Genomic DNA, 26,565 nt, shown 5'->3' with positions numbered 1-26,565 from the left:
CAAGAATTTGTGCCTGAAGTGATCTGAGATGAACCAAAAGAAAGTGTAAATGTGTTACAAGTTAAATAAAAATAATGAAATAGTGTAAAATGAGTTATGTGCCGTGTTCTTTGTTGTAATATCAAAGTTTTTCTTTATAATCTAAAGTCATTTGATGTGACAAATATACCACTTTATAGTCATAGCATTTGTATATTTATTTAAATAATTTATAAATATATCGTCTCTTTAATATGCTACAGTCATAATAATGATCAATACACTTAGAGTTCTAATATAGAACAACAATTATGTACTTATTTTACTTTAACTGTACAAAAATAATACATAAATGTGTTTATTTAATTATTTATTCATTTAAGACTATTTTAAGTACAACCCCTAAGAGAAATTACCCCCCCCCCCTTTTCTTACATTTTGTATATTGAATAAGCCCTCCTGTTTGATCCCCCATCCTGTATCACCCCCACTCCCTGTCACCTACACACCTAATCGTGTCCCCTCACATCTTTTGTTATCCTGTATCCTGACCCCCTCCATTGTAATTACCCACAATAAAACCAACACCCTTTTATTACACTACCCCAACCTTTGGACACCTTTGTAGTCCCCCTCTGCATTGTCATTTCCGTCCCCTTAACCTCCTCCTCTTTTTCCTAATCCTCCCCTCATTTCTAGTGTATATAAAGTCTTTCCAGAATATGCCTAGTTAGATTTCTGTTGGTCTTACAAGCTGTGCCCATACGTCTGCATGTGTCAATAAACTACTCTACTCCTAAGACCCGGAAGTCTCCTGGCTCCTGAATATGCCGAATTTCTAACACCCCAAATGCAAATAAAATACACTGCTCACAAAAATTAGGGGATATTTCAAAATGAATGTGAAGTGATAAGCATTTGATTTTTTTTTTTATTAAACAAGAACATCAGAAAAGCAAACGACAAGTCAAAGAAAGTTGTTCGATTATGCAAATGAGATGCAAAACCAACTTTTATTTCATTGGTGAAAATGCACTATACAAAAGGCTGAAAGTACTGGAGTATCTGCACATTCCCTGATCTTGAAAGTGCACATCCTGCAATTTTCCAGCCCTTGCAATAATGCCCCTGCAACACGATTTGCCCAAATGGAAGCCTGGAAAGCCATAGGACATCTTGAAGCTGGTCAAACACAAACGACAGTGGCAACAGCACTTAGAAGATCCCAACGTGTGATTAGCAGACTGTGGAATCGCTTGCAAGAAACTGGCACAGAATGTAGAAGACGAGGGCAGGGTCGCCCATCTGCCACAACAGCAAGATATGACTGCTACTTGACCTTATTGGCAAGAAGGAACAGGCGCAGCAATGCAACAGAGCTGCGGGGATAGTTTCTTGCTGCCACTAGAACTCCATCGTGTTGGACTGCATGCCCGGCGACCAGTGGTATGCATTCCGTTATCTGCTGAACACCGTAGAACCCGTAGAAGGTGTCCTGATGAGCATCGTCATTAAACCTGTGATGAGTGGTCAACTGTCCTACATTTTTACATTTTCAGCATTTAGCAGACGCCTTTATTCAAAGCGACTTACAGTATACAGTCTAAGCAATTTAGGGGTAAGGGCCTTGCTCAAGGGCCCAACAGTGGCAACCAGGCAGTGGTGGGGTCTGAACCGGCAGCCTTCAGCATACTAGTCCAGTAACTTAACCACTAGGCTACAACTTCCTTCTCTGATGAGTCACGGTTCAGTCTGCAGCCTGACAATCATTGTGTCCTGATCTGGCGTGAACGAGGAACACGGGAGAATCCACGTTTCATGCCAGAAGGGAACTCCTTCAGTGGTGGTGGAATCATGGTGTGGGCTGGCATCAGCATTGGTGGTTGTACCAACCTCCACGTCATCAGAAATGGATCGCTGACTGCTGTCAGATATCGAGATGAGGTCCTGCACCCAGTTGGAAACAACTTTCTTTTCATGGATGGGCAAGCCGTAGCCTAGTGGTTAAGGCACAGGACTAGTGATCCAAAGGTTGCTGGTTCAAGCCCCACCACTGCTAGGTTGCTGCGGTTGGGCCCTTGAGCAAGGCCCTTAACCCTTGGTTGCTCAGTCTGTATACTGTAACTGCAATGTAAGTCGTTTTGGATAAAGGCGTCTGCTAAATGCTGAAAATGTAAATGTAAATGGATGATAATGCAAGGCCCCACCGTGTGCATCTCGTCAACAACATGCTTCAGGAGGCAGGAATCGAACGCAGGACTGGCCATCATGTTCTCCAGACCTGAATCCCATTGAACATGCTTGGGATGCACTGGGAAGACGTCTGGCAACCGTCCAATGCCTCTCACAACACTTCTTGAGCTGGAAGCTGCCCTGGAGCAAGAGTGGCAGAGGATCCCACAAGAACTGCTGGACAATTTGATCCTGTCTATGCCCCATCGCTGTCAGTGGGTGTGTCGAAAACCTAGTGAGCTGCCTTGCTGTCTTACTGCCTACATAGGCAGCTTAGTAGATAGGATTCTAATAAGTCAATGACTTATAAGTCAGGTTATTCGAATGCGCTACTCAGACAGTGATTCCATCGGGTTTCGCATTTAGCATCTTGCCATTCAAACCAATGGAATGAGGTGGCACATCACGCTAACATGTCAATATCTTGATTCATGTACCGAGAACGGTTACATTCGCTGACAAGCCCGAACTTGCAAATAAAAACACTCGGTACAAGTTTATACAAGTAAAAAAAATCATAATAATTTATTTCCATTTGAAAATAACTTCGTTTGTCCACACTGTCAGCCATGTTTATTTTTCTGTGAGAGAAGAGATGCTGCAATGAATTCTGGGATTGCCTTCATCACTAAGGACGATTCCGATGCTCGCTCGTTCTTGAGTCAAAATAACATTGAAATATTAAGATACCTCAGTAGGATATTAAGGCATCTAAGATTTCGAACAGCCTCCTTCTCGGGAGTGCTCACATGATAACATAAAATGCTATGTAGAGTATAGCTATGTAGAGCTATGTAAAATATGTAGAGAGCGCACTAGCTTTTCGAACACACCCAATGTGTTTTGGCAGTCTTGGGTGACCATACATCCTAATGAACAATCAATGTGTGGCACTCTCGTCCAGTTTGACATGCTTCTGTTCACCCCCACCAATATGACACTTACATTTACATTTTCAGCATTTAGCAGACGCTTTTATCCAAAGCAACTTACACGATGAGCAATTGAGGGTTAAGGGCCTTGCTCAGGGACCCAACAGTGGCAACTTGGTGGTGGCGGGGCTTGAACCGGCAACCTTCTGTTTACTAGTCCAGTACCTTAACCACTGAGCTATCACTGGCCCACTCAATCTGACACTTGCTACTCAATCACGATAATTGAGTTTGCATCTCATTTGCATAATCGACAACTTTATTTGACTTGTCGTTTGCTTTTCTGATGTTCTTGTTTAATAAGAAAAAATCAAATGCTTCTTTTTATTAATCGCTTCATATTAATTTTGAAATATCCCCTAATTTTTGTGAGCAGTGTTAAAACACAGAGTTTCTTACATTAACTTTGTCTTTTATTTGATGTCAGACAGGATGAACCTGAGATATTTCATGTTTTATCTGCTCAACTTAATTTAATTTATTAATAAACATCCATTCCTGCATTTCAGATCTGCAACACATTACAGAAAAGTTGAGACAGTAAAGCATTTACCACTTTGTAATGTTGCCGTTCCTTTTCACCACTTAAAAGAGGTTTCAGCACTGAGAAGACCAAGTGATTTAGTGTTTCAGCTTTTATTTTGTCTCGTTCTTCCTGCAAACACGCCTTAAGATGTGCAGCAGTACGGGCTCGTCATTGTTTCAAAATTCTCCACACATTCTCAATTGGGGACAGATCAGGTTGATAAAGGTTTATTAAACTAATCGCTCACCCATATGCTTATATCATCTATTGTTGAGTGGAGGTTCTTGATGCCGTCTGAGGGATGGAAGATCACGAGCGTTTAGATTAAGCTTGTTTCTCCCGATTCCTTAAATGGTTTAATGATATTCTGCACTGTAGAGGGAGAAATATGCAAATCCCTTCCAATCATTCTTTGAGGTTCATTGTTTTTAAACATTTCTATCATTTTCTCACACATTTGTGGACAAACTGGATCCTCTGATTATCTTTACTCATCAGAGACTCTCAGCCTTTCCTGGATGCTGCTTTTGTACCAAACCATGATTACAATCACCTGTTCACATCACCTGTTTAAAATCGCATCATTTAGATTTTTACCTCATTAGGCCTAAATTGCCCCTGTCCCAACTTTTTTTGGAATGTGTTGCAGGCCTGAAATGCAGGAATGGATGTTTATTAATAAATGAAATGAAGTTGAGCAGATAAACGATTAAATATCTCAGGTTCATCCTGTCTGACATCAAATAAAAGTCAATGTAAGAAACTCTGTGTTTTTATTTTCCATACTGTCCCAACTTTTTCTGATTTGGGGTTGTTAATATTTACACATTTCCATTAATCTGGCAAAGCAAATATTAATTGTGAGATATCTGTGATGTGAACTTTACTAAACCTTTATTTTGCTCATTTACAGGATGTCACATTATAATTAATTGTAAATAGTTTTTCATTTATAAATATGTGGTTTGCTGAGGTGTAGCTGTGACCGTTATAACCGTTATAACCGTTACACCTACAGTGAGCTCGTGCAGCGTTTCCCGGCTTTTATTAAAAACACAGTAGATGTTTGTAGTGGCTCTTCAACTAAAATGAACTAATACGTTGATAAAAGCCATGCAGAATAAAAGGCAGACATCCCAAGTTGCAAAAACTCATTTCAGGGAGGTACCCCCAGACCCGGACCCCCCAACCAAGCCCCCCCACTACTAAACTACTAAGCTACTAAACTAACTGTTTGTGTCACAAACAAATTAATGTGTACTAGTGCACTAGATAGTGTGAAAGATAATAGATTTATGTTCCCTACATAGTGCACTAGATCAGTGTTTCTCAACCTTTTTTCAGTCACGGCACCCTTTAAAAGTACGCAAAATGTCAAGTCACCCCAGTCTAAAATGTATTAAAAAACTTACAGTCTGCATCCCTCGGACTGCTAACACACACGCACACACACACCATAAGGTGTCATTTAGAGGGAGAGAGGGGTAAACGGGACTTAATTTTCATGGGAAACCTGAGCCTGGGATGATGCACACAATCGCCCTATTCTGGCAGGGATGGATGAGAGGCAGACACGGAGCTCCTGGTCCAGAACCCTCAGTCGCTCCCTGTACTTGTTCTTGATGTAAGTTAGGCTCGAAAAGCTCAGTTCGCGCCATGAACGAATCAGATTTAACATAATTAAATGAGTTTATAGTTTATTTCTCAATTATTTGTCATTATACTAAGAGCACTGCTTCTTTTCTGCATGTTCTCTCTGTAGCTCGGTTATGGCTCTTTCAGCTCAAAAGAAGCTTTATTGGCATGACAAATAAAGACATTCGTATTGTCAAAGTTAGAGAGAAATAATAAAAATAACAATTAGAAAGAACAAATATATACAAAACAGTTACATGTGCAAAAATATAAAATAGAATAAAATATTAATAAAAACAGTGCAAAATAATAACAATAAAAATTATAATATTTACATTATTGAGGTAGTAATAACGATCAGTTTGTGTGTGTGTGTGTGTGCGTCTCTCTCTCTCTTTGTGTGTGTGTGTGCGTGTCTCTCTCTTTGTGTGTGTGTCGCTCTCTCTCTCTGTGTGTGTGTGTCTTTATATATTAATAATTTATTCTTTTATATTTTTTGCACATGTAACTGTTTTGTATATATTTGTTCTTTCTTATTGTTATTTTTATTATTTCTCTCTAACTTTGGCAATACGAATGTTTTAATTTGTCATTTTTGGTTGTCTGGATGTTTGTAAGTGGCTTTACCTCCAGAAAAACCTGTTAAGCCACATTAACTGTTACTCACTGTGATACTGAAAAGTGATGATAATCTTAGATACCTTACATTATACAAAGAAAAATGCAAAAACAAGCAATATTAAACACATATTGTCGTATGTAAGGAAACAAATTTTAGAATTGTACTGTAGGTTAAGTTAAATCAATCAAATACTGTGAATATCCAATAAAATGTAAATAAACACCTACTGCACTCTAAACATTGTATGCTATGCCCTATTTTTTTTAAAGAGAGTAGGGGTCATAATAAAGCAGGAAAGTGATGGGGTTAACTTCTGCAGACAAGGGAAAGGGAGAAAGTCTGAGGGTCGAGGTTTAAGAGTCACGGTTTGCTACTGGTAATACATGTTCAAAATAATCCAGCTCATAAATAATGTCTGGACAGTGGAGGATCTTTCAGGAGATGCTTTTCATTAATAGATAGACAGTGGACAGAGATGGTCTACCTCCAGTAATTATATACCCACAAAGTGTGTCCATATGGCAGGTGTGGCTCATCAAATGGTCGAAGAATGTACACACACGATAGGTTTACTTTAATAAAGTGGTTGTATAACGTTGTGTCTGTTACAGCTAATAGAATAAGAAAATGCTATATTTGAATTTAATTCATCTGTTTATTTTTATGCTAAATGTTTTACAGACATTCCAAACTTTCTTGTATTATTAAGATCCACATTCATTATTTAACCTGAATTATAGATGTTGGATGATGTTGTAATAGTTCATAAATTCATAGTGATTCATTTATACATTTAAAAATAATTCTATAACATGCTCATATTTGTCATTTTTAAATATCTATTCAAAAAAGAAACTACAAGCCAGCTAGAATACTTGTCTAAATACTCCAGTTAGTTCTGTTAAATGTAGATGAACTGCTGTTACATACAGTATAAAATGTAAAATAAAAATGCTACAGTAATAAATCATCATTCTTTAATAATTTCAAATATAAAAGATAGAAAATCTTAAAAACTGTTTTTTTAAGATAAAAGTCAGTATTTATTATATCTGCATTACCAGGTTTATTCCCATACCTGCGAGGTTAAATTCCCTAAACAAGATGCTTAACAGAAGCAGAACAATACTGCAACTAAAGATCCAAAAAATACAAATTAAACAATACATTTAACACCACATAAAATATGCAGCCTAAAGCAAAAAAGGTAAAGAAAAGAAACATTTGCAAGAACTACTTTTAAAAGAATCTTCCAGGTGCTGCATGTTACCACCAAAGCTAACATCAAAAGATTCTTATACTGAGCATTTAAGTTTAGCATTTAGCTTTAACCTAAACAGAAGGTGTTAATGAGCCTCTTCTGTTTCTCTCAAATCCTAAAAAAAATATCAGCCTTTAAATATCCACACCATCAACTTTTTGTTCATTAAAATTTTCATTTTATTTTCGTCAACTGCTTTATTCTGGTCAGGGTCATGGTGGGTTTGGTTCACCCACAAACATCTGGTGCAAGGCACAAACACCCTGAACATGGGCCCCCGGGGAACCATCTCTAAACCCAAAGCATAGCCAATTATGTCTGTGTAGATGCCTAGCAGGCCAGTAGCAGTGCTAAGATTCAAACCCAGAGCTAGCATTAATGGACCACTGTGCCACCTGAATGCCTAGTTTTATTATTATGTAGGTAAAAAGAAAGGTTCCAAGAGACTGAACAAATTTTATCACAACAAAACCTACAAAAATATTTTGAATCTAGCTCAGGCATTTTATCAAACTACTGTTTAAAAAATAATAAAAATGCAATCATGCAATGTTTTCACTTATGTTTCTTGACATTATTCTCTGTATATGGCCTACAAACCCAACTGACAAATGAATCTACACCTCTGCCTGGCCATGTTCTTTTTGTACTTTTGCACAGCCCTCTTCAAAACCTGAATCTTTTGCTTCTTTAACTTTCTCATCCAGTTTAGCATTAAATTCTTCCTCTGCTTGTTTTCTTGTTTCTTGTTCGGTTTGTCTCTTTAGATTCTCCAGCTCTTTGATGTATTCCTCTTTAATGAGGGCCAAATTTCTCTGCTCAACCTCACTGCGAATCCTCTCTTCATTTTCTATCTTATTTCTGAAATCTTCTTGCTTGTCTTGAAGTTTATTTTCCATTTCCTGTCTGTGCTTTTCATCCTTTTCTTTTCTGGCATGTTCATCTTTCAGTCTTTCTGCTTCCAGCTGTTCCTTCATCTTTTGTATCTTTTCATTTGCCTCTTTCTCTATTCTTTTCTTTTCTTCTTCTTCTTTCTCTTTTCTCTCATTTTCTTTTAATTCTCTTTCCTCTTCTTCTTTCTGCTTTTCCCTTTCATACTGCCTTTGCTTTACACACTGCTCTAAATCCCACCGTTCCTCCATTCTTTGAATGCTCTTTTTCCAGTACCTCTGCTGTTCATCTCGTCTTTTCTCCTCCTCCAACCTTCTTTCTGACTCTTGTAGTCGAGATAACTGAAGTTCCAGTAGTTCCTTCTTTTTACTTTCCTCTGCATGTTTTATTTTCTCTTCTAAATGCTTTCTTTTCTTCTCTTCCTCTGCTGTTCTCTGTTCATTCTCTTGCTGTAATTTCTTTAAAGCTTCTTCTTCATTTCTTTTCAGCTCTTTTTTTCCCATCTCAAACTTCTCTTTCTATTCTCTCTGTTTCTCTTTCCATTCTTGTTCTATCCTCTTTCTTTCTTCTTCCTCCTTCTGATCTCTCAGTTTCTGATCTTCTTCTCTTTGCTTCTCCCACTGTTTTCTGTTCTCCTCTCTTTCTCGGTTTATTTCTTCTGTCCACTCATTCATCTTTAAGTCGTCTTCTTCTTTTCTTTTCCTGAAATCTTCTCGCATTATTTGTTCTCTTTCTGCCAGCTCTGTTTTTATTTGTTCCTCTCTCACTTTAAACTCTAACTCTTTTCTTCTACTTTCAGCTTCTTTTAGTTCTTCTTTCTCTCGCTCTATCTGTTCCTCTTTCTCCTTTAGGATTCTCTCCTGATTTTCCTTTATTGCTTTCTCCACCTGCTGAAACATCTTATTGGTGTAGCAGCTTCCTTCATTCACTCTCACCATGGAGTCAATTTTGTCAACGAGAGCACAAACCTGTGTGTTGCTGCTTCTGTTATTGTTGTTAAAGACATGATACCTGTTACCAAACTCAAACAAAAGTTTTTTAATGTCTGAACTAGCTTTCTCTATATGCTGTTGAATTGTATGTTTTTTTAGTCCATCACCACCAGTGAAGAGCACCATAGTGTACATTCTAGATTTCTCACCAAATGTTTCTTTGATTAAATTCACTGCATCCTGTTCTTCTTGAGTAAAGCGTCCTATTTTCAGTACCAGCAGGAACACATGAGGACCTGGTGCAGCCATGGAGATGCACTTGGCGATCACTTTAGTGATCTCTATATTAGAAACCTTTCTATCAAACAGTCCTGGAGTATCAATCACAGTAATCAGCCTCCCATTAAACTCACACGTCTCTTTCTGACAAAAAGTGGTAACTGATTCAAATGAACTGTCTTCAATAAATATTTCATTTCCTAAGATGGTGTTTCCTGTTGCACTTTTCCCAACTCCAGTCATCCCCAGCAGCACGATTCTGAGAACATCAGGACTAGATGGATCTGTACAAAAAGAGAAAAGTCCATAAACTTTTAAAATATAAACTTAAAAATGAAATGAGTTCAACATTTGAATTTAGATATAGTATTAGTTTACTTTTAAAAAGTGAAAGTTTATCTCAGATTGGCCAAAAAACAGTGGGAACGTGCTGTGGTCAGATGAGTCAATGGTTCAACTTATTTTTTGGAAACATCAAGTTCTTTTTGCCAAGTTCTCAAATTCAGCAAGTTCTCAAACTCAGCAGCAAAAAACCCTTTTCTTTCTACTTTTATCATTTACATAAAGATTTAAGAGAGTAAACACATTAGAGATTCTCAATTTTACTTCTGTGTTCCATCATCTTTGCTATTACTTAGACCTTCTAATACTTTGAGAACTCAGGAAACTAATTATTGTTGTTTTGCGAGTGGTATTTGTCTCCATTATTGCTCGATCTCCTCTTTATGCTGCACAATCCACCTTCTTTTTGTTTTTATAGATCACACCAAAAGTGTATTTGTGTCATTAACCTCCAGTATGTTTCACACTCTCTATGTTACGCCCTTATTTACCCCTAGATCACTGTTACAGCTGCTGTGTAGTGTCTGTGTGTGTTCTTCCTTTTGCCTCCCTGTCCCTAGGTGGAGCCGAGAGAATTCCTAACTACCTGTGCTGGTGAGGTTATAAAAGGAGAAGAAATGAAGACCACACACAGAGAGAGAGAGAGAGAGAGAGAGAGAGAGAGAGAGAGAGAGAGAGAGAGAGAGAGAGAGAGAGAGAGAGAGAGAGAGAGAGAGAGAGAGAGAGAGAGAGAGAGAGAGAGAGAGAGAGAGAGAGAGAGAGAGAGAGAGAGAGAGAGAGAGAGAGAGAGAGAGAGAGAGAGAGATTTGATTTGATTTTTAAAATTACATTTTATTACAAATTGCAATTTTTATAAATTACTTTTTAAAAACAATCTTCACACAGGATACCAATGCAATACCTACATTATAAAGTAAAGTACAATTCATTCTCACTCAAAATACACAATGCATCCCCACAACACCATATGTCTTCAAATTTTTCAAAGTCATGCATCAGTTTATAAAAACGATATTCTATTAGAATCCTTGATTTGACCAATACATAGAATACACCCACTACTTCATGTCCATTTTGTTCGTCAATCTTGTTTTTTCTACTACTATAAATACTCATTTTCGCTATACCTAAAATGAAGTTCAGTAGTTTACAAACATTTTGTCTACGCTGAAGATATTTAAAACCAATAATAAAAATCTCCAGTGTAAAATCTTCATTAAAACACTTGAACAGGCGTTGTAAAATCAGAAACAGTGGTTTCAGTCTTTCGCAGTATGCAAAAGCGTGAAAGATTGTTTCCCTTTGGCCACAGAAAGGACAATCTTGACTAACTTCTGGATTTAACACTGAGACAAAGGCGTTCACGGCTACAGCTCCATGCAGAATTCTCCATTGCAAATCCCCTGTTTTTTTAGCCACAGGTGGTTTGTAGAGTGATCTCCATTCTGGTCTTTTGTCTTCTGTGAGTTTTAGGACAGTTCTCCACGGTGTGTCCACCTTGTTGTTTAGAGTTCTTTTATTTAAGATTTTTACACACACTCGATATAATTGTTTCCCACCAACACAATCTAAGTGCATGGGTGTTATGTCCTTGGAATTTAGAAAACAGCCTGTAGCTTCTCCAAATTCCGGAGATAGTACGATTTTAGGAAACTCATCTTTTTCATTAGGATTGAGTTCACCTATATAATGTTGTTTAATCATCTTTGTTTCTTCTTCTGTGAGAACAGCTCGCCATTTCTGTAGAATTTTTCCAGTCATTCAGTTAGATTTAATTCCTAGTGCCTTTGCTGTTTTATCCACATTGTTGAAATCTGGTCCAGCCAAGTCACAGATGTTTTTCAATGTCACAGTCTTTGAGTTAATAAGGATTTTCTTGAGCGCAGGAAAACCGCAAGCTGTAATGTCCAAGTGTGCCCCGCAGACTAACGGCTCCTGCAAAAGCCAGTATAGAGAACTTGTTAGTCTTTCTCTTTGTGTGTTAAAAAATCCCCAGATTTTAAAAAGACTTTGATAAAAGGTTGGTAGCTTAGAGAAGTCCACTTCACGTGGTGCCATTAGGAAGAGGCCTTTATCTAGTCCAACTCCTCCTAAGCTTTTCAGAATTTTGCAGCTTATGGTTCTCCATGCAACGTCTCTGGGCCCATTTAAAAGTCTCTGTACAAATTGTACTCTGAAGGTGGCAACCCTGCTCTGCAAGTGTATCAGGCCTTGTCCACCTTCTTCTTTGTGTAGGAAAAGGATTGACTGTGTAGTCCAATGTAAATTGTCCCAGAAAAAGTTGACCAACATAGCTTGTATCTTACTTAGAAGATCTGGGGGTGGGTTTACACAGGCTAGTCGGTGCCAGAGGGACGATGCCACCAGATTGTTAATGATGAGTGTTCGTCCTCTGTATGACATTTTAGGTAGCAGCCATTTCCATTGTTCAAGTCGGTTTTTTACTCCTTGAAGTGTTCCTTCCCAGTTTTTTCGGGTGTTTGTTTCATTTCCAAGATAAACTCCAAGGTATTTAAGTCCATCTCTCTTCCATTTTAGTCCATCTGGGAGCTTTGGCTCTCCCTCTGGCCACTGACCAAACAGGAAGGCATCGCTTTTGGACCAGTTTACTCTTGCTGATGAAATGGTTTCAAAATTTCTTAGTAATTCTACTGTTTCTTGTATATCTCTCTCATCATTAACAAAAATGACTACATCATCAGCATATGCTGATAATCTGGGATTAGTAGCACAATCAGATATTATCAATCCTTTTAGCGTAGATCTCAACTTTTGTAGGAGAGGTTCTATGGCAATTGAATACAACATTCCAGAGAGAGAGCATCCTTGTCTTACTCCTCTTTGTATTTTAAAAGGAGCACTTAAGTCCCCATTAATCTTTAAAGTACTCTCTATGTTGTTATATAAGGTCCTGATTTTATGAATAAACCCCTCGGTAAAACCAAAAGCTGTTAGTACATCCCATAGATATTTGTGTTCTACCCTGTCAAAAGCCTTCTCTTGATCAAGTGAGATCATACCCACCTTTAACCCTAGGCGTTCTGACATTTCTGCAATATCCCTGACTAGAGAAATATTGTCAAATATGGATCTTCTAGGAACACAATAAGTCTGGTCTGGGTGAATAATTTCATTTATTATTTGGCGCAGTCTATTAGCTAGTACTTTAGACAATAATTTGTAGTCACTACACAGGAGTGATACGGGTCTCCAGTTTTTAATGTCGGTTAAATCTCCTTTTTTGGGGAGTAGAGTCAGTACTGCTCTACGACAACTCACCGGTAGACTTCCTGTTTTTAAACTATCATTAAGTACTGTTAAAAGATCATCTCCTACCTCTGACCAAAAAGTCTTGTAAAATTCTACTGGAATTCCGTCTAGCCCTGGTGCTTTTCCACTTTCCGTGTTTTTAAGGGCTCTTTCCAACTCTTCCATTGTTAAATCAGCATCCAGTTCTGCCAAGGATTCTCTTGATACCTGAGGTAGGTTATTTAAAAAGACATTGTGAATAAATCGTTCATCGTTAATATCACTCCTGTATAGATCCTTATAAAAACGTACTGCTCTACTTCGAATTTCAGTGGGGTCTGATAACATATTTCCAGATTCTGCTCGCAACGAATGAATAAATCTTTTTTGTCCATTCTTTTTTTCTAAACTGAAAAAATTTTTTGATGGTGCGTCCATTTGCATGATAATGACCCCAAACACACCTCTAAGACGACCACTGCTTTATTGAAGAGGCTGAGGGTAAAGGTGATGGACTGGCCAAGCATGTCTCCAGACCTAAACCCAATAGAACATCTTTGGGGCATCCTCAAGCGGAAGGTGGAGGAGCGCAAAGTCTCGAATATCCGCCAGCTCCGTGATGTCGTCATGGAGGAGTGGAAAAGCATTCCAGTGGCAACCTGTGAAGCTCTGGTAAACTCCATGCCCAGGAGAGTTAAGGCAGTTCTGGGAAATAATGGTGGCCACACAAAATATTGACACTTCAGGAACTTTCACTAAGGGGTGTACTCACTTTTGTTGCCGGTGGTTTAGACATTAATGGCTGTATATTGAGTTATTTTGAGGGAAGAATAAATTTACACTGTTATATAAGCTGCACACAGACTACTTTTCATTGTGTCAAAGTGTCATTTTGTCAGTGTTGTCCCATGAAAAGATATACTTAAATATCTGCAGAAATGTGAGGGGTGTACTCACTTTTGTGATACACTGTACATGGTGAGTGTGAAAGTGCTGCACCAGAATTCTCTTACAGGGGTAAAAGAATCTGGCTGGGTGAGTTGGTTGCCACCAGGATCTTCCCCAAAAAGATGCTGGAGGACACTGTATAAACCTCCAATAGAGAAGCGTACTGCTGACCTACAGTGGAGGATTGTACATAAAGCAATAGCTACCAATCGACATGTCGCCCATCTCAACCCTGCTATATCAACGGCATGTCTTTTCTGTGGAAGAGAGGAAACCATTGATCATTTGTTTCTAAGATGTTCTAGACTTAAAACTTTTTTCCAGACAATCACATCCTGGTTGTCAGGCCTTGAGACTCTGCTGACGGACAATCTTTTTATTTTTGGACCAATATATTATAAAAGTAAAAAAGAGAAAATTTGTCTGATCAATTTTATACTGGGTCAAGCAAAGCTAGCCATTTGGCTAACAAGAAAAAATAAACTGAAAGGAACAGGGACTGTGAATGCTGACACAATGTTAAAAACTCTGATCAAAATCAGACTAAGAATTGAGTTCTCGTATTTTAAATTAACAAACAAACTTCAGGACTTCTGCTCAATTTGGGCTCAGAACGAAGTTTTATGCTCCTTTGATGATGATGGTTTAATGTGGTGTTTTTAATAGAATTCTGTCGGAATTATGAGATGTGTGGTTTTTTTAGAATGAATATATGACATACATGATGCTTTTATATTAAAAGGAAAGAAGATTTTTTTAAATCATGGTGATGCACAGAAAAGTGATTATATAATATAATTCTATGTGTATTTTATTTTACTTTTTTTGGTATCTCAAATAAGATAATGTTTTTTATAAATTGTATTATTTCAATGGAATAATAAATGATCTTAAAAGTCAAAGTCTCTCTCTCTCTCTCTCTCTCTCTCTCTCTCTCTCTCTCTCTCTCTGAGTGCATGCTGGGAGCGAGTGGGCGGAGCGTGTGTTGAGCGTGTGTGAGCTGTGGCGTTTGTGCCAAGTTTTTGCATTCTAATTTTTTCTATCTTCTTTTCTACTGATTGATTGTAAGTAATTGATTTGTTATTATAATATTTAGCTAATAGTGCTACTGAGGAACTTAGTTGTTTGGTATAGGTTACGCTTTGTTTACAGAATCCACCTGCCCTCCGGCCAGGTGCCGGCTTGTGCACAATGGAGGCAGGTGGGGGTGATCTCGGTTTTCTCACCCGGCGTCACGCTGTTAAAGTGGGCTCGGCTGTGAGTGTAGAAGAATGCAGCTTAGCGGTCGGAGAAGTAGTTGGACATAATAGTATTTTATCAGCGTCCAGAATGAATAGCGCAATGGTTATTTTTCTAAACACCGTTGAAAAAGCGAATAAACTAGTTGAGAACGGTATAGTCATAGGAGACTTACATATCAGTGTTTTTCCCCTATCTACACCGGCAAAACGAGTAACCCTATCAAACGTACCACCTTTTATTAAAGATGAGCAGCTGTTAGGGATTTTATCTCGTTATGGTAAAATAATTTCCCCCGTAAAGAAAATCTCGATTGGAAGCAAATCCCCCCTACTGAAACATGTAGTCTCGTTTAGACGCAGTGTATATATAATACCAAATGACAGTAGCATGGAGTTGAACCTGTCCTTTAATTTTCATGTTGATGGGTTTGACTACACAATCTTTGCTTCTACTGACATAATGAAGTGCCTTGGGTGTGGAAAACCTGGGCATCTCATTCGTGCATGCCCACAAAAGAAAGACAGTTCAGATAATGTGCCAGATAACACTGAAAAACAACCCATCTCCAATACTGGAGAAAAAGAAAATACACAGATAGACAGAGGGGAAAATAATATTGTAGAAGAATGCCACCTAACTGATACTGTCGGTGAAGACACAATGACAACTAACCCAGATGAGGCTAAGTCAACTCAAGAACAAATGACAGAACCGAGTGCTGGAGGTTCTGAATTCCCAGATCAAACTAATCAAAAAAAAGACACAGTAGATGCGGTAATAAATACTGATTTTGACAATAAAGCTAAAAATAAGAACGACGAAACAGTGGAAACAGAAGAATCTGTGTTTAAAACACCAGTTAAAAGAAGAGCTAGTAGTAATGAAGTAAAAATTCAGGCCAAAAAAATAGATAGAGACACTGATGAAATGAGCAGCGAAGATGACTACTCAGACTCAAGCACATTAGAGAGTTCCCATAGTAAGAGTCAGAAAAATTATGATGTTGAAGAGATCAAACAGTTTTTGAAACTAACTAAAAATGTGAGAGGTGTAAAAACCGAAGAATATTTCCCAGACTTATCAAAGTTTGTTGAGAAAGCAAAATGGTTCATGAGCAAGGGTGCTTTTGAAAACACAGAAGTTTTTCGTCTTAAGAAAGTATTAACAGCAGCTAAAAGAAAATTGATTAGAAATGACAAAGAAGACAGTGTCTAGAATGATGACTGATGTTGGGTGTATATATACATTTTTATTTATATTCATGGGTGAGATCCATATCGCTTCCTTAAACCTCAATGGTGCAAGGGACAGAATAAAGAGGGCAGAACTCTTCGAGCTATTAAAATTAAAACGCTCAGATATAGTTTTCTTACAAGAAACACATAGCGATTCAAAAAACGCTGCTGATTGGACCATTGAGTGGGATGGTCTATCTCTAATGAGTCATAACACCTCAGTTAGTGGAGGTGTTGCAATATTATTTGCCAAACATTTCATTCCAGTGTCCTATGAAGTTGAGGAAGTTCTAAAAGGGCGAATACTTAAAGTCAAAGCCCCATTTATATGTTGGAAACGAGACCGGACTAGTGCGCCTTGCACTTTGGTTCCCAGAAGTTCTGCTAAAACTCCTTTTTTTAATATTAGTTTTTCTGTGTGTTCATTATTCTTAGTGTTATAAGCTAGATTTTCCATGTTTACTATTTCTTTTTCCAGGGTTTCTATTACTCCAATTCTTTCTCTTGTTGTGTTTTGTGTGTACTGCTTGCATAATTGTTGTATTTGAACTTTTCCTATTTCCCACCACTGTTGTATTGAATTGAAAGATGTTTTTAAAGTTCTGAAATTATTCCAGAAAAAAGTAAAAAAGATTTTAAATTGTTTATCCTGTGTTAAATTTGTATTGAAGTGCCAATATGCACTTTTTGGTTTTACAGAATTCAAATAAATTACACACTGTACTAAACTATGATCTGAAAAACACACAGGAGTAATGGAACATTTTAGAAAGATGTTAAGTTGATGTTTGAAACTATAGAATCTATCAAGTCTTGCTAAAGAGAATAATTTTTCATGAGCATGAGCCCAAGTGTATTGTCTTTGTTCGCCATTTAAGTTTCTCCAAACATCACTTAGATTGTGAGTTTTGATACACTGAATGAGTCTTTTTCGAGATAACATATGGGGTTCAATGTGATTTCTGTCTATGTTGTGTTCTGTGCAGTTAAAATCTCCTCCCAATAGTAATATTTCTTCACTATTACAATGTAAATTTTTAGACAGTGTGTCTAGAAACCTTAATCTTTCTAACGCGTTTGTTGGTGAATATACACAGATTAAAATGAACACGTAATTTTCAAAAAGGGCTTTGACTTTAAGTATTCGCCCTTTTAGAACTTCCTCAACTTCATAGGACACTGGAATGAAATGTTTGGCAAATAATATTGCAACACCTCCACTAACTGAGGTGTTATGACTCATTAGAGATAGACCATCCCACTCAATGGTCCAATCAGCAGCGTTTTTTGAATCGCTATGTGTTTCTTGTAAGAAAACTATATCTGAGCGTTTTAATTTTAATAGCTCGAAGAGTTCTGCCCTCTTTATTCTGTCCCTTGCACCATTGAGGTTTAAGGAAGCGATATGGATCTCACCCATGAATATAAATAAAAATGTATATATACACCCAACATCAGTCATCATTCTAGACACTGTCTTCTTTGTCATTTCTAATCAATTTTCTTTTAGCTGCTGTTAATACTTTCTTAAGACGAAAAACTTCTGTGTTTTCAAAAGCACCCTTGCTCATGAACCATTTTGCTTTCTCAACAAACTTTGATAAGTCTGGGAAATATTCTTCGGTTTTTACACCTCTCACATTTTTAGTTAGTTTCAAAAACTGTTTGATCTCTTCAACATCATAATTTTTCTGACTCTTACTATGGGAACTCTCTAATGTGCTTGAGTCTGAGTAGTCATCTTCGCTGCTCATTTCATCAGTGTCTCTATCTATTTTTTTGGCCTGAATTTTTACTTCATTACTACTAGCTCTTCTTTTAACTGGTGTTTTAAACACAGATTCTTCTGTTTCCACTGTTTCGTCGTTCTTATTTTTAGCTTTATTGTCAAAATCAGTATTTATTACCGCATCTACTGTGTCTTTTTTTTGATTAGTTTGATCTGGGAATTCAGAACCTCCAGCACTCGGTTCTGTCATTTGTTCTTGAGTTGACTTAGCCTCATCTGGGTTAGTTGTCATTGTGTCTTCACCGACAGTATCAGTTAGGTGGCATTCTTCTACAATATTATTTTCCCCTCTGTCTATCTGTGTATTTTCTTTTTCTCCAGTATTGGAGATGGGTTGTTTTTCAGTGTTATCTGGCACATTATCTGAACTGTCTTTCTTTTGTGGGCATGCACGAATGAGATGCCCAGGTTTTCCACACCCAAGGCACTTCATTATGTCAGTAGAAGCAAAGATTGTGTAGTCAAACCCATCAACATGAAAATTAAAGGACAGGTTCAACTCCATGCTACTGTCATTTGGTATTATATATACACTGCGTCTAAACGAGACTACATGTTTCAGTAGGGGGGATTTGCTTCCAATCGAGATTTTCTTTACGGGGGAAATTATTTTACCATAACGAGATAAAATCCCTAACAGCTGCTCATCTTTAATAAAAGGTGGTACGTTTGATAGGGTTACTCGTTTTGCCGGTGTAGATAGGGGAAAAACACTGATATGTAAGTCTCCTATGACTATACCGTTCTCAACTAGTTTATTCGCTTTTTCAACGGTGTTTAGAAAAATAACCATTGCGCTATTCATTCTGGACGCTGATAAAATACTATTATGTCCAACTACTTCTCCGACCGCTAAGCTGCATTCTTCTACACTCACAGCCGAGCCCACTTTAACAGCGTGACGCCGGGTGAGAAAACCGAGATCACCCCCACCTGCCTCCATTGTGCACAAGCCGGCACCTGGCCGGAGGGCAGGTGGATTCTGTAAACAAAGCGTAACCTATACCAAACAACTAAGTTCCTCAGTAGCACTATTAGCTAAATATTATAATAACAAATCAATTACTTACAATCAATCAGTAGAAAAGAAGATAGAAAAAATTAGAATGCAAAAACTTGGCACAAACGCCACAGCTCACACACGCTCAACACACGCTCCGCCCACTCGCTCCCAGCATGCACTCAGAGAGAGAGAGAGAGAGAGAGAGAGAGAGAGAGAGAGAGAGAGACTTTGACTTTTAAGATCATTTATTATTCCATTGAAATAATACAATTTATAAAAAACATTATCTTATTTGAGATACCAAAAAAAGTAAAATAAAATACACATAGAATTATATTATATAATCACTTTTCTGTGCATCACCATGATTTAAAAAAATCTTCTTTCCTTTTAATATAAAAGCATCATGTATGTCATATATTCATTCTAAAAAAACCACACATCTCATAATTCCGACAGAATTCTATTAAAAACACCACATTAAACCATCATCATCAAAGGAGCATAAAACTTCGTTCTGAGCCCAAATTGAGCAGAAGTCCTGAAGTTTGTTTGTTAATTTAAAATACGAGAACTCAATTCTTAGTCTGATTTTGATCAGAGTTTTTAACATTGTGTCAGCATTCACAGTCCCTGTTCCTTTCAGTTTATTTTTTCTTGTTAGCCAAATGGCTAGCTTTGCTTGACCCAGTATAAAATTGATCAGACAAATTTTCTCTTTTTTACTTTTATAATATATTGGTCCAAAAATAAAAAGATTGTCCGTCAGCAGAGTCTCAAGGCCTGACAACCAGGATGTGATTGTCTGGAAAAAAGTTTTAAGTCTAGAACATCTTAGAAACAAATGATCAATGGTTTCCTCTCTTCCACAGAAAAGACATGCCGTTGATATAGCAGGGTTGAGATGGGCGACATGTCGATTGGTAGCTATTGCTTTATGTACAATCCTCCACTGTAGGTCAGCAGTACGCTTCTCTATTGGAGGTTTATACAGTGTCCTCCAGCATCTTTTTGGGGAAGATCCTGGTGGCAACCAACTCACCCAGCCAGATTCTTTTACCCCTGTAAGAGAATTCTGGTGCAGCACTTTCACACTCACCATGTACAGTGTATCACAAAAGTGAGTACACCCCTCACATTTCTGCAGATATTTAAGTATATCTTTTCATGGGACAACACTGACAAAATGACACTTTGACACAATGAAAAGTAGTCTGTGTGCAGCTTATATAACAGTGTAAATTTATTCTTCCCTCAAAATAACTCAATATACAGCCATTAATGTCTAAACCACCGGCAACAAAAGTGAGTACACCCCTAAGAGACTACACCCCTAAATGTCCAAATTGAGCACTGCTTGTCATTTTCCCTCCAAAATGTCATGTGATTTGTTAGTGTTACTAGGTCTCAGGTGTGCATAGGGAGCAGGTGTGTTCAATTTAGTAGTACAGCTCTCACACTCTCTCATACTGGTCACTGAAAGGTCCAACATGGCACCTCATGGCAAAGAACTCTCTGAGGATCTTAAAAGACGAATTGTTGTGCTACATGAAGATGGCCAAGGCTACAAGAAGATTGCCAACACCCTGAAACTGAGCTGCAGCACAGTGGCCAAGATCATCCAGCGTTTTAAAAGAGCAGGGTCCACTCAGAACAGACCTCGCGTTGGTCGTCCAAAGAAGCTGAGTGCACGTGCTCAGCGTCACATCCAACTGCTGTCTTTGAAAGATAGGCGCAGGAGTGCTGTCAGCATTGCTGCAGAGATTGAAAAGGTGGGGGGTCAGCCTGTCAGTGCTCAGACCATACGCCGCACACTACATCAAATTGGTCTGCATGGCCGTCACCCCAGAAGGAAGCCTCTTCTGAAGTCTCTACACAAGAAAGCCTGCAAACAGTTTGCTGAAGACATGTCAACAAAGGACATGGATTACTGGAACCATGTCCTATGGTCTGATGAGACCAAGATTAATTTGTTTGGTTCAGATGGTCTCAAGCATGTGTGGCGGCAATCAGGTGAGGAGTACAAAGATAAGTGTGTCATGCCTACAGTCAAGCATGGTGGTGGGAATGCCATGGTCTGGGGCTGCATGAGTGCAGCAGGTGTTGGGGAGTTACATTTCATTGAGGGACACATGAACTCCAATATGTACTGTGAAATACTGAAGCAGAGCATGATCCCCTCCCTCCGGAAACTGGGTCGCAGGGCAGTGTTCCAGCATGATAATGACCCCAAACACACCTCTAAGACGACCACTGCTTTATTGAAGAGGCTGAGGGTAAAGGTGATGGACTGGCCAAGCATGTCTCCAGACCTAAACCCAATAGAACATCTTTGGGGCATCCTCAAGCGGAAGGTGGAGGAGCGCAAAGTCTCGAATATCCGCCAGCTCCGTGATGTCGTCATGGAGGAGTGGAAAAGCATTCCAGTGGCAACCTGTGAAGCTCTGGTAAACTCCATGCCCAGGAGAGTTAAGGCAGTTCTGGGAAATAATGGTGGCCACACAAAATATTGACACTTCAGGAACTTTCACTAAGGGGTGTACTCACTTTTGTTGCCGGTGGTTTAGACATTAATGGCTGTATATTGAGTTATTTTGAGGGAAGAATAAATTTACACTGTTATATAAGCTGCACACAGACTACTTTTCATTGTGTCAAAGTGTCATTTTGTCAGTGTTGTCCCATGAAAAGATATACTTAAATATCTGCAGAAATGTGAGGGGTGTACTCACTTTTGTGATACACTGTATAATGCTTTTTTAGAAGCATTTTCCAAGTCTGTAAGTTCCGGAGTGTTTAATGACATTAATGACCCTTCCTCAGGTTGGTTTTCTATTGCTGCTGAGATAATAAGAGAGGGAAATGGTTCACAATGTTCTTCTTCCGCTTCCAGAGCCTGTCTGAAGGTTGGTGGTAGAGATGTAATCACCTCTCTCATCATTCTTTGCAGCAGACGGCTGGACCTGATCTTTGTTTCGGTGCTCAGTGTGCTTATAGGCTTCCAGGTTCCACCGGCCCTTAGGCTGCCGATCTTGTTCAGTCCAGCTTTGAGAGAAATGTGGCGTATACTGTAGGACTGCAACATCTCGGTCTGTAGCATTGGGATAAAAAACAGCGGTTCTTCATTAATACAAAAGAGTGGATGTATTACAGCTCTGGTGCTCTTGAGCACAGATGACCATGCTTTTAAAACTAACTGATAAAAGCTGGAGGTTTGGGTCAGTCTCATAACTTTCAGTTCTTGCACGAATAGGTGTTTATCATATCCAGCATTTTCCACGCGCTGTAATAGTTGGCATGCTGTTACGTTCCATGCAAGTCCCTCAGTATATAAAAATCTTTGGGCTGTTTGTAGCCTGAAGGACTTTATGCGGCTAGGAAGGTCGATTAGACCCTGCCCTCCTTCCTGTCGAGACCGGTATAATACAGGAGCCCGGGTCCAGTGCTGTCCACTCCAAAAAAAACTGACAAGTTTCTTCTGAATTTCTCTTATAAGACAATCTGGCGGTTCCAGGGCTACAAGTTTATGCCACAACATTGATGCCACCAGGTTGTTTGTGATGAGCACTCTTCCCCTATAAGATAGCTGGGGAAGGATCCAGGTCCTTCGAGAGAGTTTTTCCTCCACCTTTTCAACCACTCCTTCCCAGTTTTTGTCCTGGTATTCTTCTGTTCCTAAGAATACTCCCAAATATTTAATTCCTCTTCTACCCCACTGTAGGTTTTCAGGTAAGACCGGTGGCTCTTGATTTTGCCACGGCCCTACTAAAGCAGATTCGGATTTGTGCCAGTTTACTTTTGCAGATGCTGCTGCTGCATATTTATTAAGACAGTTAGTCAGAGCTTGGACATCATCTTGTCTTGTTATAAATACTGTGACATCATTAGCATAGGCTGACAAAACAAGCTTTTTTTGTGAACCACACAAACTGAGACCTTGCATTTCAACTCTTAATTTTTGTAATAGGGGTTCAATGGCCAGGCTGTAGAGCTGGCCTGAGAGTGGACATCCTTGTCTTATGCCACGCTGCAGCTCTACAGGACGACTAAGTCTTCCCCCTATTTTCAGTAACGCCACAGCACCGGAATATAAAAGTTTTATCCATGCTAAAAACTGATTATTAAAACCAAACGCTTCAAGAGTTTTAAAAAGATATGTATGATCAACTCTGTCAAACGCTTTTTCTTGATCAATAGATAATAATCCGAGACTTTTAGGTTTCATTCGGCACAGATCAAAAATATCCCGAACAAGGAAAATATTGTCCATTATGCATCGTCCTGGGACGCAGTATGTCTGATCTGTATGAATTAAAACCTCAATGTATGTTTTAAGTCTGTTAGATAAAACTTTTGATAAAATTTTATAATCTGTACATAAAAGTGCTACAGGTCTCCAATTTTTTAAAAGACTCAAATCCCCTTTTTTTGGTAAAAGAGATAAAACTGCTCTTGTACAGCTGACCGGAAGCCTTCCGTTATTAAAAGACCAGATAAAAACGGCATGCAAATCTTTTCCTATTATCCCCCAGAAAGCTTTATAAAATTCAGCATCAAGTCCATCGATTCCAGCAGCACGTCCTGAAGATAGCTGTTGTACAGCCTCGGTAAGTTCATTAAAATCTATGTTTTTCTCCAGTTTTTCAGCTTGTGATGGGCTCAGTCTCGGTAAGTCCTGTAGCAGTTCATCTCTGCAGATTGGATCTGTAATGTCCACTGAGTAGAGTTCAGAATAAAAATTCAGTGCAATGCTTCTCATTTCATTCATGTTTGTGGTTAAAAGTCCATTTGGATGTTTTAAGTGCAGCATTTGGTTCTGTGACCTTCCTCCTCGGTTTAGATTAAAAAAGTAAGATGTTGGAGCATCCATGTCTTTAATGCTGTGGTATTTTACCCGAATTAGAGCTCGCTTTGCTTGTTCATGAAGATAGAAACCAAGTGCTTTCTTTTTTTCCTTCCAGCTCCTTGTTTTTTCTGTGTCATCACTTTGAACTATTTAATTCTCTAGTGCTTTTATATCTCGCTCCAAGTCAGCCAATGTATTTTTTTCAATTGCTTTTTTCTGATCCACATATTGTTGACAGAAAATTCTAATGTTGGTTTTTCCTAACTCCCACCACGTAGCTAGACTCTCATAACTGCTTTGGTCTGATTTCCATTTTTCCCAGAAGATTTTAAAATTATTATAGAAATGTTCATCCTGTAATAATTTTGTGTCAAAACGCCAAAGTGGTGTTGGTTTCACCTTCTCCGACATATTTATATCTACTGTTACTAACTGATGGTCAGAAAAACCACTCGGGTAAAAAAAATTGTTAAAAAACTTGTTCCTATCTTCTTTACAAATATAAAAGCGATCCAATCTTGCAGCGCTTACTCTATTTTCTGTTATTTTCATCCATGTGTATTGTTTAGCATCAGGGTTCTGCTCCCTCCAAGGGTCTATGAGTCCATGAGCTTTAATTAATTAATTTAAAAGCTTTAATGAATTAAAATGAGGTTCTTCTCCAATACGATCTTTTGTAAAATCACAAGTGCAATTCCAATCCCCTCCCATCACAACTATAGCATTATTGTTTTCCAGTTTCAATTTTTCTATCTGCTCCCAAATTAGGCATATAAACGTTTATTAAAAGGAAAGCTGTATCTCTGATTTTTGTTTTTATCATTAAAATGCGGCCTCGTTCAATTTCTAAAACTTCAGTCTTAGTTAAACTTTGTTTCTTAGATATTAAAATGGCAACGCCAGCAGTAAAATTTGATTATTATAGCCTGTTTATTTCTGTCCCTACCTCCATTAATATTTATAGTTCCTACACGCAACTTATCCATGGAGATAAGATAGAGATAAAAAAGAGAACAGAAGAAGGCAGTGAAAGTGAAGATAAAAGCCATATTGTGCGATTTAAAACCCCTAATTTTAGCAAGATTCCTTTGTTTCTTTCATTTCTTTCCGCAGCTTTGTCACAAACTTTCTTAGTCTATATCTTTTTTGCTGACTCAGTTCAGCCATTGTTGCACTCTGTCTTGCTTTTTCAACAGATTTTATGAATTTTTTGACATCTGGAAAAAATTCCATAACTTCTACTGTTTTCCCAAAAGTATCATCCAAAAACTCGTTTAACTCATTTACCGAATAAAGTTTTTGGTCTGTCCCAATAAGAGATACAGCCTCTGAGATATCTGAAGCGGCGTCATCCTCCATTATCTCAGATTGAGTATCAGTTTGGTCAGGTTTTATGAAATATTCTAAACCTTGAAAGTCATGCTGAGAGAGGGGGTCCACTCGTGACTTCCCTGACCACCACCTCACTTTCCACAGTGTCAGTAACATTAGTATTCACTCCAGAATCATTACTACCAGTTTCAAAACTATTTGTCACATTTTCGATGTCATTGTTATTTTCAACCTGTTTATGCATAACATTTCTATTGTCATCAGCATTGTTCACAACCTCTGCCACATTTTCAACATTGCTTATATCTTGAGTACTTCTAGACATAGAGGCCTTCCCTAAAGAGCTCTGGAACTCAACTGAATTGCTCTGAGTTTCTGACCCAGTTGAACCCACTGCCTGCTTATTCAGAACTTTAGCTCCAGATACAGAGGGGGAAGGAGAAGTTTCAGCTCCTGTCCCTGTGTGATTTACACCTTGAGCAGTGTTCTGCTCAGTAGTGCAGTTTACACCCGGCCAGGCATTCTGCTTGCTTTGTTTGGGCTTTGACCCATTATCCACCTGTGCAGCGCTAAGCCCTGCCTCTGTGGCCCTTGTTTCAACTCTGTGTGGGCATCTGGTTTTTAAATGCCCTAGATCTCCACACTCAAAACATTTCATGTTTCCAGTACTGGCATACAGCATGAAGGATCTTCCTTCATGCTTTACTCTGAATGAGATGTCTAGAATGGGTTCTTTATCCAGAACCATGAGCACAGTTCTTCTGAATGACACCATCTGCCCAAGGTCTGTCTCCTCATAGTTCAGGTACACATTTCTTATGCAACTAACTATTTTACCATAGCGTGTAAGTTCACGCTCGATCACCTCGTTTGCAATAAAAGGTGGACAGTTTGAGATTGTGACCCGGCTTGTTGTAGATACCAGCGGTGAAACAATAATAAATTCATCACTTACCGTGATTCCATGTTCCACCAGCTGATCCACAAGCCTCCGCTGACTAACAAACACTACGACCGCTTTATTCATCCGCGACGCGGCCACCATGTTTTTGTTCCCGATTATTCCCCCCATTGCGATAACGACCTGCTTTACTGTGATCTCGGGGCTCGGGACGCACCGCACACCGTGGCGGAGTGAGAGCGGCTCAACCCCATCTCCACGGAGCTCCGCCATGTCACTCCGCCGCGGGGCTTCACCACACTCAAACAGGACAAAGTTTATCAAAGTTTGTAATGCGCTTGTTTATTTAAAACTTATTATAAGTATTTATTACTTATAAAGTGATACAC

General features: G+C 38.6%; 1 pseudogene; it reads right to left on the bottom strand.

Annotated features, from left to right (window-relative positions):
* Positions 1–7,771: 7,771 nt before the first annotated feature.
* LOC134302276 (golgin subfamily A member 6-like protein 22) lies at positions 7,772–12,034 on the bottom strand (annotated as a pseudogene).
* Between the last annotated feature and the right edge of the window lie 14,531 nt (positions 12,035–26,565).

The sequence above is a fragment of the Trichomycterus rosablanca genome, chromosome 2 (assembly GCF_030014385.1).
Source record: "Trichomycterus rosablanca isolate fTriRos1 chromosome 2, fTriRos1.hap1, whole genome shotgun sequence".
In the NCBI taxonomy this organism is placed as follows: Eukaryota; Metazoa; Chordata; class Actinopteri; order Siluriformes; family Trichomycteridae; genus Trichomycterus; species Trichomycterus rosablanca.
Note: the sequence above shows the minus strand (reverse complement) of the source record. Positions and strands in the feature narration are given on the sequence as shown.